The 14409-nt window shown below is 38.5% G+C and overlaps 1 protein-coding gene across 4 annotated transcripts in view; it reads left to right on the forward strand.

Moving 5' to 3' along the window:
* The window catches only part of CRIM1 (cysteine rich transmembrane BMP regulator 1), a 175659-nt gene that overhangs the window by 39896 nt on the left and 121354 nt on the right, over positions 1 to 14409 (forward strand). The window lies entirely within an intron of this gene.

The raw sequence follows: 14409 nt of genomic DNA on the forward strand, positions 1-14409 counted from the left end.
TTCGTTCCAGTACTCTTAAAATCTTTAAGATTTCTGGGTGATGGCATAATAGGCTTCAGGATGGACTACTTGGTGTTTGCATATTGGTATCAGTAAATCCCAGTAAAATAGCACATGTATTTTGTAACCAGAGGAAGAGAATGATGAAAAAATGCCAGCTACCTGTCTTGTCCATCTGTACTTGAGCAAAATGAGTGGTGCCACTTAAAATTGGTACGTGTTGCCATTAGTGTAGCCTTGAAAAGCGGGTGACTTCTCAATGCTTTGTGATGAAAATGATTCTCAACTTCTTGATGATGTGTGATGAAAATTGCTAATTGCATGTACAGCATCAATATTGCAGCTCTTTTTTGGTGTTGCTTTTCAATGTGAAGTGCATGAGTGTGATTACTGTGCCAGAGCCGGCGCTAAAAATTACTAAAACTAAAAATTATTGGAGAGGTTTCAGGAATTGTCCTGATTGCCCTTGTCCACCTGATAAGTTTCATAAGGTATTAGAAGGCAGTGATAGCACATGGTAAAAAATCTGGTCACAGTAAACTGGGAAAGTTACTGTGCTTTACAGGTAAATATTGCAATAATTTTGCAGGTATAATCACAAAAAAGGGTTGTGGAATTCTCATTCATTGAACAGTGGTTGCCATCCTTCTGAGTGGGCAATGAGTTGGGGTAAATTTGTGTTTTCAGAACGGAAGCCTCTAAAAGGCCTTGAGAAGAGTTGGTAAGGTAGTTATGCTGACAAAGAAATCTGCTTAGGCAAGTAATTTTTTTATGTTATTTGCTGAAATTTGCATGGTGATAAAAAACAAGCTCTTGGCAAAGCAGGAGGACAGATGGATTACAAATGCAGTATCACATGAGTTTGCCTTAGGATCTTGAGAATGCAAGGATAAATGATTCCTTTCTATGGGATAGAATAAAGCATTGTTACGAATTAAAATTGTGGTCCCTTGCATCTTTCAACAGTACTTTAACAAGAATGGGAAACATTGGAGGATGAGACACCCTTGGTTTGTTGCTGGACTCTTTGTTAAATATATAAATATTTATTGGCAAGCTATTGCCAAACTTTTACTTGACCTCCAATTACATGGAAGCATTGCCTTCAAAGAGTTTCACTTAAAAAAAATCAGTTGATGATTCATAATTTAATACTTCCCTTGGTTTTATTGTCATCAACTTTGCAAGCTATTTTTGGCAATATTACCATGTTGTGATAGATTTCCACCCTTCATGTCTTGAAAGCATATTAGTGTCTTAAAACCATATTAATGCTTCATGAGACTTTCTTAACTTCAGCTCTATATATATATATATAGTCTGGTAGCTCAGCAAGTATAGAAAGAATATATTAAGTTTTCTGTAAGTGTGGCAGGGTTCCTCCTAAGCCCTTTGAAATAGAGATATTCTTTCTGCTTCAGTTTCTTAACCTGAGAAACTACTATGTGTCTCTGTAGAGCTTAATAAAAATTGGAGGGTGTTCATGTATTTTAGTATCTCTAACAACCAAGGCAGTTGAGGCTAAAGAGCCAGGCTTGCTGGGCTCTGAAGATAAATGGAGTTATCCTACAGTTGATTTTAGTGGACAGTTAAATTTTAGTGAGGTTATTTGAGCTGAAAAGAAAATAGTGAATTAGTACTGAGAACTTACTGGCATCTTCTTGGAGCTATTAAAAGTCATAAGTATTTAACTTTTATCTGCTTCCAGATGTCTTGAAGGAGAAAGAAACACTTTGGCTACACGTGTCAAATAAAAGGTGTGCTAAAATCTGGCACATCTGTCTTTAGCCCTTAGTTTGCTGTAAGTTACACAGTGACCCTTTCACAAACAGTTTGTCTCTTGCACTAATGCTACTGGGAGAATGTCCAGTAGCAGTTCTGGCTAGAAACAGCATTGATTTCTGCTTTGATATATCTAGTTAGCACCCATGCCATTTTACCACTTCTGACTGGGAGCAGAGGGCTTGATAGTCAGCCTCAAGAAGAAGCAAACAGATTCAATGCAAAACAGATCCTCTTTTTTTTTTTTCCTCACTTTTCTTAGAAAACGTGAGAAGTCTGCTTAATTGCTTTGTTCCCTCTTCCTACTCCTCTGAGTTGTTCAGAAAATTGTAGTGGTAATATTCTTGCAGGTTTCTGTGCAGCTTTTACTTCCCATTCCACTTGTTCCCATACAATTTGGAAAAGTGGCATTTCCCCACTCTGGCAACAGCTGATTTCCCTCCTCAAAGGAACTATATGGATGTAATGAATAACTTCTACTTCTGTGTGAGATTTCCCATATGGAGATGATAAGACATTAACTACAAAATAGTGCATGATGTGATGTGGAAGTGCCATAGTTACTGGTACTCCATTGCACCATTAGCCATCTGACTAATAATTGATAGCTTATAGGTGATTATAGCTAATGGTGGTTGTTATAAATTATGAATGGACGTTAAAGAGAAAATACTCCAAAACCAGAAATTGTTTCAGATGTGTATCCTACTTAGAGTGAGGGAGAAAAAACAACTGGTTAGTTAGGTAAAACTTGTAGAATCAAGGGTAAACAGTTTTGCAGAAAGCAGTAGAAAACAGTTGGTGAGTGGTATGGAATGAGAAGTACTGCAATGTGAGTTAAAAAAAGCCCAAAACAACCTCACAACAAAAAACCAGCCCTGAAGTCTTAAGTGATGAAGCATGCAGCCAGCTTCCTAAGAGACCAGAAATGCCCACTGTAACCTAGTACATTGGGCTGAAATGATGTTTGTTCAAGAAAAATTACACATAACCCAGAAGATTGTTTAGAGCTAAGACATAAAAGTAAGTGAACTAACATATTTTGAAAGTGTGATGTTTGCAGGCTGCTTTCCAGGCAGACAGATCTGGTGTTTGACCACCCTGCTGTGAAGTACGTTTTCCTTGTGTTGAACTGGAGTGGCACTTGCTGCAGTTTGTGACTGTTGTGCCCACTCTCCCGCTGGGCATCTCTGTGGAGAGTTGGGTGCTGCTTTCTTTGTAGCTCCAGTCAGGCACTTGGAGCCAGCAAGTAGAGGAGCACTGCAGGAAGGGGTCACCTACTGTTCAGGGCTGTAGCCACCGTGCTTTAAGGCTGGTAGTCTGCCATGTTATTCACTCACCTTGCAGTGCACCTGTCCAGTCCATTTCTCCCTTTGGTTGCAGAGGTGTTATGGGGGATCCATGTTCAAAGCTTCGTTAAAGTCAAGGTAAATGACTTTAATGAAGAACATGGGTCCCCCGTAAATGAACATTTAAATGATCCACTGCTCTCCCCTCAACCACCAAACCAGCGTTTTTGTTGTAGGCAGTGATGGGGCATAATTCCAGCAATGGTGGCCGTTCTGAGTCACTTACTTCATGTAGCTAGAAGTAGCTTCCACGGTGAGTAGGTCTATATTCTTCTTCTGTACTCAGGAATTCTGTAAGTCCAGTTGCTCTTAGAGGTCTCCAACTTTACCTTTCTCAGTCTTGATACAGTCTTTCATCCTTATGAATGTGCAGTGCAGAGAGCCAGGAGGGCTGATAATAGACCTTATCAGGAAAGACGGAGGCAAAGGAGACATAGATTAAATCAGCCTTCCCCATATATTTTTACTGTTAGGTCCTCCTTCCATTGGGTAGCTGCTCTGCTTTCCTTAATCTTCTTTTTCCTGTCATTGTAACCTGTAGAAATCCCTGTGGTTTTTACCCCCACTACCAGTTTCAAATACAGCCCAACATTGGCTTTCTTGATGTCATCCTGGTGTGTCTGAGCAATTGTCTCTGAGTAGCCCAACTCTGCCTACACTTTATTTTGAGTTTGCATAAATTACTCAGGCAGTGCCTGGGAAAGGTTGGGTTTACTTTATTGGTTCACAGACTTTGGTTATTGTATATATGAACTGGTCTACACTGCAGACTGAGAAAAACTTGACCATTTTTTAAAAGGACAGCAAAATTTGATAAATATTTGCAGCAGTGGGGTTAGCTATCTTTCAGGTACACAAGAAGGAAAGAGACTTTTCCAAAACTCAGCATTAAAATTTCAATGAAAAGCATTATTGTAGTCTCTTTGCTCCCAAGATTTTGTGATACTTTGTCTTCCTGCATGACATTGTATGGAGAAAAATATTCATGGTTGAAGTACACTTAAGAGCTTTAGAAAAGCAGCATGTGATAAATTTTATCTGTAAAACAAACAAAAGGCCAGATGATGAGCCTTTGGGAGTTACTTGCTTAGTACCAGTCCTAATTACATTTGTTTTGGCACTGACAAGAAATTGGTCTTATTCCAGTATATGTGGAAATCTATGAAAGAAAATGGCAATAGTTGTCTGTAAGTTTAAGTATCTTTTCATGCTTTCCTAGTAAATTCAAGCATTCAGAAAGTTTTAGTAACTGTTTTGAACAGAAAATGTGCTATACATGATGAAGACAAGCAAGAGAGATGTTGTGCCTGGGTGTGTGGCTAATAAACTGCAGGGCAGAACAGCACTTCCCACAGTCAGTTGCTAAGCAAAAGGTTCAGACTAAAGCGTTTTTGTGAGTCTTCCCCTGTGGAGATTTACCACCTTGTGTGTACACTTGAGGGAAGAATTCTGTGCTTTGTAGCTCTTCTTCCCTTTGATTTTTTGCATTGACTTGGTGATCTATATAGTGTCCTCATTGTTTTAATTGGCCATAATTTACTGCAAAAATTTTTCATACTTGCTTTATTAAGTAGGTGATGGGAACTGTATAGGTGGTTCATGAGTCATAGAATATTAAGCAAGATAGGAAGGAAGGGTGGCAATAACAGTGAGTTTGTTTTTAAAATGTTGACAATTATTCACTTTGCTTTTGAGGAATATTGAGTAATTAACACTTGCTTAACACAGACTTTTTAATATAAAAAAGCAGGACTTCAGTTGCACCAGAAGCTGAAGAGAGCAGCATAAGTATAATGGAGGGCAATGCTAAATGCTAGAATGTTGAATACTGGAGTACCTGTATATTGGGGTACTGTGTCATGTTAAAAGAGTAGATTTTTGTATTGCAGTCAGTTCTGGAAGTGGTAGTGTATGTATTAATACTTCCACATGATTACGAGTTGTGCAAGAAGTAAAGTATATTATGTATGTCCAGAGAGTTTCTGTCCATGCTGCTTATATTTTAGAGGGAGGCAAAAGAGAAAGAAATTTGAAATAATTGTGTAGGGGGAGGGGAGACTGAAAACTGATCATTTAATGAACAGTGTAATGACTGAAAGTCTGTTGGGATACAGCTGAAAGGGCATACTGTAATTAGGTCATTTGATGACCTGTTTAAGTAGCCATTGCATATTGGAATAAAAGATCTTCCCTGAAGCTCTGCTGAGAGTCAAGGTTTTCATCTTCCTTCCTTCCCTAGCTTTTCCTCTTTCCAAATATATATGCATGGCATCAATTCATATTGAGATTTCACAAATAGGTATTTTAGGTCTGATAAATCATAATTTTTACTTCATGTATCTCCTACTTTTTATAAAATCAGTCTCTTGTAGCAATCTCTGCACAGAGGTGTAAATGCATGTTTTTGCAATTTCAGAGCTCCCTGTTTTAAAACAAGCATGTTTCAATGTAGGAATCAGTCATATTTTTAGGATGTGAAAGAGCAATTTATGCCATTTAAAACTTTCTGACTTGGACTGTAACATAGTGAGATCTAGCAGTGGCTTACAGGAAAGTAACGTTCTGGAAACTGCATCATTCAAGGAAATTTGGCACTTTGTTTTTACAATGGCCTTAACAGTTAGTTTTTCATGCAATCGCATTGCTCCTTAATTATAAATTCCTACTTCTGTGGTTTCTTAAGAGGAGCTCTTGAGATTTTAATTGGTAGTACATCATAAAATCATACTCCAGTTCTCAGTTTCTAAATTTTTGGAAGAATATTTATGAATGGAAGGAGAAATATTTTCAGCACCAAGTGGAACATTTTTGAGAAGACAAGCCAAGACACAATGGAGAAAATGCTTAGTACTAATTTTAAGGATTAAGTTGCTAATCATGTCAGGCTTCACCTTGTGCTGCAGTACAAATATGGAGAGTATAGTGCTGCCTGTAACAGGTTGAACTCTGAAATAGTAGAAATTAATGAAACCCAGGCACCTGTTTCTTGGATATTACTCTAAAAGAAGGGGAGCTCTTATATTTGGAGTAGCAGGTCCAGTAGGGTTACTAATTATGCCTCATCTCCTACATAATTTTAGTTGATAGAGTTCAGCATACTTTCAGGTTACAGCATTTTCCAACACCAGATTCTTGTATCTTAAGCTGGAAGATACCATCTAATCTGACCTCCAGTTTAAAATGACAACTGTAATTTTAGCCAGTGAAACTTAATAGAAGAGATTAATAGCAAGATTATTCATATGCAGTAACCAGTGGAAATACTCAAATGCAGTACACACCATAAACCATAGAACTCTTTCTTATTCTTTCCCAAAAAACCTTTAAATTGAAATTCAGGCCTTCCTTACTTTAAGATGAAAATGAGCATTCAGACTAGTTGTTTTCAGATTTTATAATAAAAGCAAGGATGCTGGATAAAAAATTACGTGTATGCAAGGTCAAAACTTAACCTCTGAATAATTTTAACATTTTGGAAGGAAAAGCAAAGATCCTTTTTCTGCTTGCTGTAATGGATTTTCTGATTTGGATGCTTTGAGGTGGAACTGTCCTGTACCATGCTTACAGTAAGTCTTCCAAAATGCTAAGTTTTCACTTTAAAAATAGATTATGTAAGAGTACAAAATATTGAGTCAAACTGCATACCACAAGAACTCATGTCTGCTTAGCAAAATGCTAACATTAATGGTTTAGAATCAGAACTATCTATTCTGTCTTGCAGAGTTTTGCTTTCCAGCCAGGCAGTTTTCACAGGCTTCCTGCTTCATGGTAAGCCCTTCCAAATCCCCACCTAGACCTTGAGAAGATCCTGCTGTCTTTTTCACGTCTGTGGCTGGTTTGTTCACCTGTTGTGTGCCTTCTCAGGGATCTCCTGTGCCCTGGGATCCTGGGCTTGCTGTATCTCTTCCTGTCTGCTGTCTTATCCTGAGAGTGTGGCAGCTTCCCCTGGCTGGGTATGGTTAGCTGCCTCCAGGGGAAGGGTCACTTTCTGTCTTTCATAAGATCTCACCTGAAAGAGTTCAACACACTGGACAAAGCAAACATGCAATCTTCCTCATGGCTCTTCACCAAATGCTGAGTGCTTGTCTAATTGAAGAATAACACACTCAGCACTGATTACTACAAGTGTGCCCCTGAGTGAGCAGAGTACTGCCCTGGGGATACCCCTGCACATTCTGAGATACCTGACTTCAATAGAGGAAGAGCATAGCTGTCTTAATGAGCATTTGACAGGTTAATCTGTGGTCTGTTGTCTCTGCTTTCTGGTGTGTCTGTGTAGGAACCTGGCAGAGTTCCCCAGCGACTGCAGGCTGCCTTGTGTTGCTTCAGTGGCCCCACAGCACTGCAGCTTATGGTTCACCACAGGGTAGTTGCTTTGTGGTGAACCTTAGCAAGCCTGGCTTGAGACCATTGCCAGCTGCTGTTCCCGATGCTGGTACAGCTCCAGAGGCAGGAGAAAGGCAGTGCTAATGCAGGGTTCTACAAGTAGTAAGGCCAAGGACATGACATAAATCTAACAATCAGTTATCTGAAATAAACCACATCTTTTGTGATTTTTCACTAAGGCTTTGTAATAATAACCCATTCCCAAATGATGTATTTCTGAAGGACATTTTACTTCCACAAGGAATTAACATCTTTGGCCAAAGCTTGAACTTTCCCTGTGATTATTAAATATGAGATGAACTCCCTAGCAGTCTCTCCTATACCAAGGACTTCAGTTCTTTTTTTGAGGCATAGTCAACCATTCTGATCTCCTGCCCTGTCATCACCAGCTGGTCTGGGTTGAAAGCTTAATTTTACTGAAATTTAGCCAATGTATCTAGACAGGAATCTTGAATTACAGAAGATAACAATTCTAATATTACATCATCAGCATAGTCTTGTGCTGTAGTCATATGCTCATGAATGCTTCTTTCACTTTGTTTTACCTACAGTATGTATTAAAACCTGATATTTATTTGTTGTTTTGAGTTGTTGTAATCAAGTATAGCAGTTAAATAGCTTGATCAATGTGACTAGTGATATAGACGGGCTGCATATGATCATGTGTTTTGAGGTGGTGTTGCTTTTTTAATTTTTTAAAGGACATTGCCATAATGTAAGCCTGGATGACCATCTCAAATTACATTAAGGGTTATACAGATTAAAAATAAAAATCTTTTTCTGTTCAACTTACACATAAAGTAAGTGAAGGATACCAACAAATGTTTAACTGCAAAGAGTCAGAAAATCTGGTTAGCACGGAGGCTAGCATTGGAAATGTAGCAGTGTCAAGATTTGTATTTGGTATCTTATCAAGAGCTTAATAAGGATCTAGGGATAATGATATTGTGGGACAGTCTAGTAATCTGAGGGTGGCAGCTGCACTTTTTGTGAGAGTGACCATTTGTCCTTCAGCCTCGCTATTTAACTGTCATCTTTCCTTTTTCTGTTTTTTCTTAGGTTATGGTTACAGTGAGGCAGGAGTAATATATCTGAATAATTACACTACTTGAATATTCATTACTTGGTTATTAAGCAGTGAACAAATACAGATAATTTTAAAATATATGCTTTTGCATGGCAGTGAGACAAACCTTGCCTTAGGTATTGGTGTTAGATGTGCATTCTGCTTGTTTTCCCTTTGACTTGCTCTTACAGCTCTTTTTTTTAATCAGTTCAAGAACCTTACTAATGATAACTAGCTTGTGCTCTTAGGAAAAGGTACCTAGATGTGTTTGTAACTTTTTTAGAATTGGAAAAGTTCATTCTACCTTGTAAAACAACTTCAGTGTGTTTAATGTATAAAGAGAAGTGTTATGGTTATTTTTATTACAATTCTGTAACAGCAGAAAAGATCCCATTGAATGGGCTGGGTACATAGATTTTAAAGATGAAGGTGTAAAAGATCTAGAACCAGCAAGCTAAAACTTAGAAAAAAAAATCTCATTATTGTTAAGGCTGGTTAAGCTTTAAATTATTATTTTTCCTATCACTTGCAGTTTTAAAGCCAAGCTCTGGGTATCTTACTAAAAAGAGTCATGAGCTTAATTGGACACAACAGCTGCTTTTTTGTTTGTTTGTTTTGGTGGGGTGCTATGTGAGTGTTAGAGAAGTCAATGTATATAATACTGATTCTTCCAATTGATATTAAAATAGTTTGGGGATGCATATGTATGAATGATTACAAAATTTATTTGAATGGAGTGTAAAGCAAGGGAGTAATGTATATGGTCTACACTGGTAAAGACAAAGTCATCTGTACTAGTCAACATGGATTCACCATGGTGAAGTCATTCTTGACCAACTCAATAACCTTCCATAATGATATGACTGGCTTGGTAGATGAGGGGAGAACAGTGGACAGTTGCCTACCTTGGCTTCAGTAGGGCTTTTGGCACTGCCTCCAATAAGATCCTCATAGAGAAGCTGATGAGGTATGGGTTGGGTGAACAGACAATGCGGTAAAAACTGGCTGAATGGACAGGTCCACAGTGTGGTGGTCAGTAGTTCAAAGCCTAGTTAGAGTCTGGCAGCTAGTGGTGTACCCATGAGCGAGTACTGGAACCAGTCCTGTTGAACATCTTCATTAATGATTTGAATGATGGGGCAAATTCGTTGATGATGTAGAACTGGATGAATTGCCTGGTACGCCAGAGGATCATGCTGCCATCCATAAGGAACCCAACAGCCTGGAGAAATGGGCTGGAGCAGCCTCATGAAGATCAACAAGAAGGAGTATCAAGTCCTGCATCTGGAGAGGAAAAACCCCAGACACCACCAGTATATGCTGGGGGCTGCCCAGCTGGAAAGCAGTTTGGCAGAGGGGGCTCTGGCTGTCCTGGTGAGCATGGACCAGCTCTGTGCCCTTGCAGCAAAGAAGGCTGATGGGGCTGCATCAAAGTGTTGCCATCAGGTGCAGGGAGGTGATCCTTTCCCATTACTCAAGCCTGATGAGGCCATACCTGGAGTACTGTGTCCAGGTCTGGGCTTTCCAAGAGAGATGTGGCCATAGCAGAGAGTGTCCATCAAAGAGGACAAAGATGATTAGTGACTGGAGCATGTCTCCCATGATGAAAGGCTTGAGAGAGCTGGTGGGAGTGTTCTGCTTGTCAAAGAGGAGGCTTGGAGGTGGTCTCTACAATGTATATAATTACCTGAAGGGGTGGTGTACAGTAGACAGAGACAGGCTCTTTCCAGTGGTGCCCAGTGACAGGACCAGAGGCAATGGCCGCACACTGAAACACAGGAGGTTCCCCTCTGAACATCACGAAACGCTTTTTCACTGTGAGGGTGACCAAGTGCTGGCACAGGTTTAACCAGAGTCTTTATCTTTAGAGACACTCAGAAGCCATCTGGATGTGATCCTGGGCAGATCACTCAGTATGGCCCTGCTTGAGTAGGGAGGTTGAACCAGGTGACCTCTGGAGGTCCTGTCCTGCTTGAGCTATTCTGTGATATGTGAACTAGGATGCTGCAATTACATAAAAACTTTTTTATTTAAATAAAAATGGACTGTTTAGAATAGTATTTAACTGCCACAATTTGTAATGTGATTTTTATTTGAAGTTTTTCACCAAATTGAAGAGCTTTTTATTATATGTATGGAATAATTAAGCAAGACTCTGGGACTTGAATTTCAGGTTTGAAATTTGGACCTTTTGTATTTTGTCTTCCTGATTTAAATAAAACAATTGACTTTGTTCTATGGAGGAAAAAAAAAAAGAATTTTCCTTGTTAAAAAGGCTACTTGAAAGGGCTTTTATGCTCTCTTCCACACAACTGTGAACTTCAGTAGGTGTTCAAGGAAGAGGATGAGTAATATATCTATTGTTTGGCTGAAAAAGATGCAGTGTTTACTGCAGGTGAAAATTTTCCAGGATAGGCATGTAAGACAGGAAAGCACTGGCTGGATCACGCTGTTCTTTCCTTTGAACATAAAGACTAATCATTGTTGTCAGTGCAACTTTTAAAATACAGCCTTAAGGGTTTTGCTGCTTTGAAACAGTTGTAGAGCAGTAGAAATAACATCCAATTCAGAAATTGTGATAATTGTGACTTAAATATTTGAATTTATTCTTCTGTATTCTTAGTATGCTTCCATCTTAGTATCTTCAAACTGCAAGCCTTGTATTATGTAAAAATATTAAAGCTGCATTCTGCAATAAATGATTGCTTTAACAGATGTGTTACAATGCCAAAGTATTGCAAGAAAGTTACCATTTTCAAAAATAACTTTCATATATTTTTTGAAAGGTCATTTCAATCCCTTGCCCTAAAAGCTTGGATGAAGAACATGTAATTATTTAGAGTGTGACTTGATTTTCATACTATTACCATTCACATTTGGAAGAAAATTGACTCTTGGTAGTGTGTCTCACCTCATACACAACATCCAAATTTTAATTTCATAGTTAAATTGAGATATTCTTGTCTTGTTTCAGAACCGTAGAAGAAGTAACTATGAAGTCATGAGAAATCCAATCTTTAAAACAAAATATTTGAAAATACAGATGAACATTTTCTCTGCATGTATCTTTTGGGGGAGGAAAAAGTCCAACAAATGTTGACATCCGAAATTAATTTTTCCAAGAAAGTTTGTTGCAAGTAAATATGGACTAATGGCAAGAGCTTTTTTTGTTGTTCTGCCTCTGGGGTTTTGCACCTCTCTCCCTGCTGCTTTTCATGAGTGTCCTACTTTGCCTCAGCAATCTTTTGGTGTTTTTCTGGTTCACCAAAAGTACTACAGAGTTTAGCATTTTAACAAGGTCAAAATCCTGTCTTGCACAGTAGACAGAACCCTAATTTTATGTTATTACAATGATAGCAACTTTAAATTCAAAAATATGAAAGATACTGTAGTTTTTTAGACTGCTCTATACGTCCTCATTGAGTGCTTAATTTATGGAGCTAATTTAAAGCTAAGAAAATATTGTAAAACTACTGTATTTCTATTTTTCAAAATGCTTTTCATGTCATGCTGACTTGTTCCAACAAGAGAACTTCAGCAGGAAGAAAATAATGTTTTATCGTGTGAGAAGTGCCCTAGACATCTTGTTTCTGAACTTTCATCTCTAAAGCCTCATTGAGGAAGGTGTGAAAATCAAGTTGTACTTGCTCACTTTTATCATGTGCTGCTTGCAGTATACCCTTAAAGGATGTCCTGAAGTGATAGTCTGCCACTAGTCTGTATTACAATATTTGGAGGTTGACAAAACTTCTTCACTTCATGAGGGCACTTGAACTTACTTCTGTGCCTGAAGTAAAAGGCCTTCAAAAAGCAGCCCTGTAGAAGAGCCATAAAGAGTTTAAAGTTGTCCCTTCAACTAGCAGTTGCAGCAGTTTAAACTACCTGATGATTAATGGTGGGTGCTTCCAGTATGGAGAGTTTCTATCCTCTGCTGGCTGAACAGCTCCTCTCAGCCCTCTTCCAGTTGTCTGCCCAGATCAGCCTCTTCTGACTCCTCCTCCAAGGTCTCTTCTGCAGTGCATCTCTTACCTTCTCCCACATGCTTCTGTATGTGGCACAAACAAAGTTCATAAATAAAAAACATAATTATATCTTTTCTCTCTACTTCTAGCTTACTTCAAACAGTCTCTTTCACAGCAGAGTATGGTGTCTAGCAGCACTGCAGCATCTCTTTTAGCCTTGGTATGGTTATTAGCATACAAACATAAGTTTAGTATAAAAACTACTCACGATACTAAAAACATGAAAAACCAATTAAACTGTTCCTTTCTAGAGTGTTTTGTTCTTGCATCATAATCTATTTTACTATGTCTCTATTCACAGAAAAGCCCAGAAAGCCTATACATTGTAAAATATAGTGGCACATACGTTCTTTGAAAGAGTTGAAGATTTTACTGGGCTGTTTGGATTAGGGTAGTTTCTGATAGGTGTAATTGTGATACATTCTGCACTTTTTTTAGTGTGTCAAAAGTATGGATTTGTTGCCCTGTGATTAACAGGGAAACTGGGGCAGATGATCCCGGTCACCAAAGGTCTGAAATGCCTTTGCAGGCATCCAGACTTGTCCATAGTGTTATGTCAGGATGGGGAGGTTGGCTTCATAGTTCAGACACTTCAGCTGCATGCCTCAAGCTGAGCATGCCTAGGTGATACAAAGCTCCTCATCATCGTTCGAAAAGCTTATGCTGTGTTTTATGTTTTTCTGCCTCTTTTCGCATCTTTCATGGCACCTGCACTAGGCAAAGAAAGACATGCATGCATGGTATGCAATTAACAGCTAAACATGGTGATTGCCAACTATTCTAGAAGGCAAAAGAGTATTGAATTAAAAAAAAAAAATGAGACCAACAAGAAACAAACAAAAAATCCCCCCAAACTCCCTGCCTACCCCATCCCTCAAAAAAACCAACCCAAACCCAACGACAAAGAAACCACCTTTTCCCTTTTTCTGTGGATGAGATTTTTTCTCAGGTTGCTAGATAGTGGCAGTAATCAGATACTGGCTTTATTCCTCCTTATCCTTACCTTTTAAGAGTTTATTTTCCTGTATTTCAAACTCTGTCCTTATTTGACTGGATTTAGCAACCAGTTTAAAACCTCTCAGGTAGAGGTGCTAGCAGATTGCGTAAGCTTGAGAAACTCAAATTAAAAAGGATTAACTTGCTTTTAGCACTGGCAAGAAATGCCAGCATTGCTTCTCTTCTCTCATTTTCTTGAAGAAATCCAAGCTGGCATTGCTGAAATGTGATGTTTTTTCTCCTTAATAGAAAATACTGGTGCTGAAATACAAGGAGTTCTGGGTTAAAGGGCTAAGTTTGCCAGTTAGAAGCAACCAAAATATGATAAATACAATTTCAATGGCAAATGATAAAACGTGTTAGTTACAATTTCTAATGATTAAGTGTAATCTAAACCAGAGACTTTTAATGCGACCTTATTTTGTTGTTTTGCAGAGTTTTTTTTTCCTCTCTATAGTTTTTCAACATAATGTGCTTTTTATTTTAAAACTTTGAGCAATATCTATGGCACTTGTGGTTTGGTTTCAAAGAAAACCAGACGTGCATCTGAAATGTGTTAGAAATCAGGAGTTGAAGGGCAGTGTGTTGAATGGGCAAAAAGAAATATTAAAAATCTTTTATCTTGACATTTCCAAAAAGTGATCAGTTTCCATTTGCAAAAGAAAGTAACTGCTGTGGACTATCCAGACCTGAAGAAAAGGTCGGGAGTCTGTAATAGGCAAGTGTGTAAAGTATTGCATTGGTTTCTTGAGAACATCAGGCACATATTTACCACTGTTCCCAGTGTTATATACGGGGCAGACCTCTG

The sequence above is a fragment of the Coloeus monedula genome (assembly GCF_965178545.1).
Source record: "Coloeus monedula genome assembly, chromosome: 2".
NCBI lineage: Eukaryota > Metazoa > Chordata > Aves > Passeriformes > Corvidae > Coloeus > Coloeus monedula.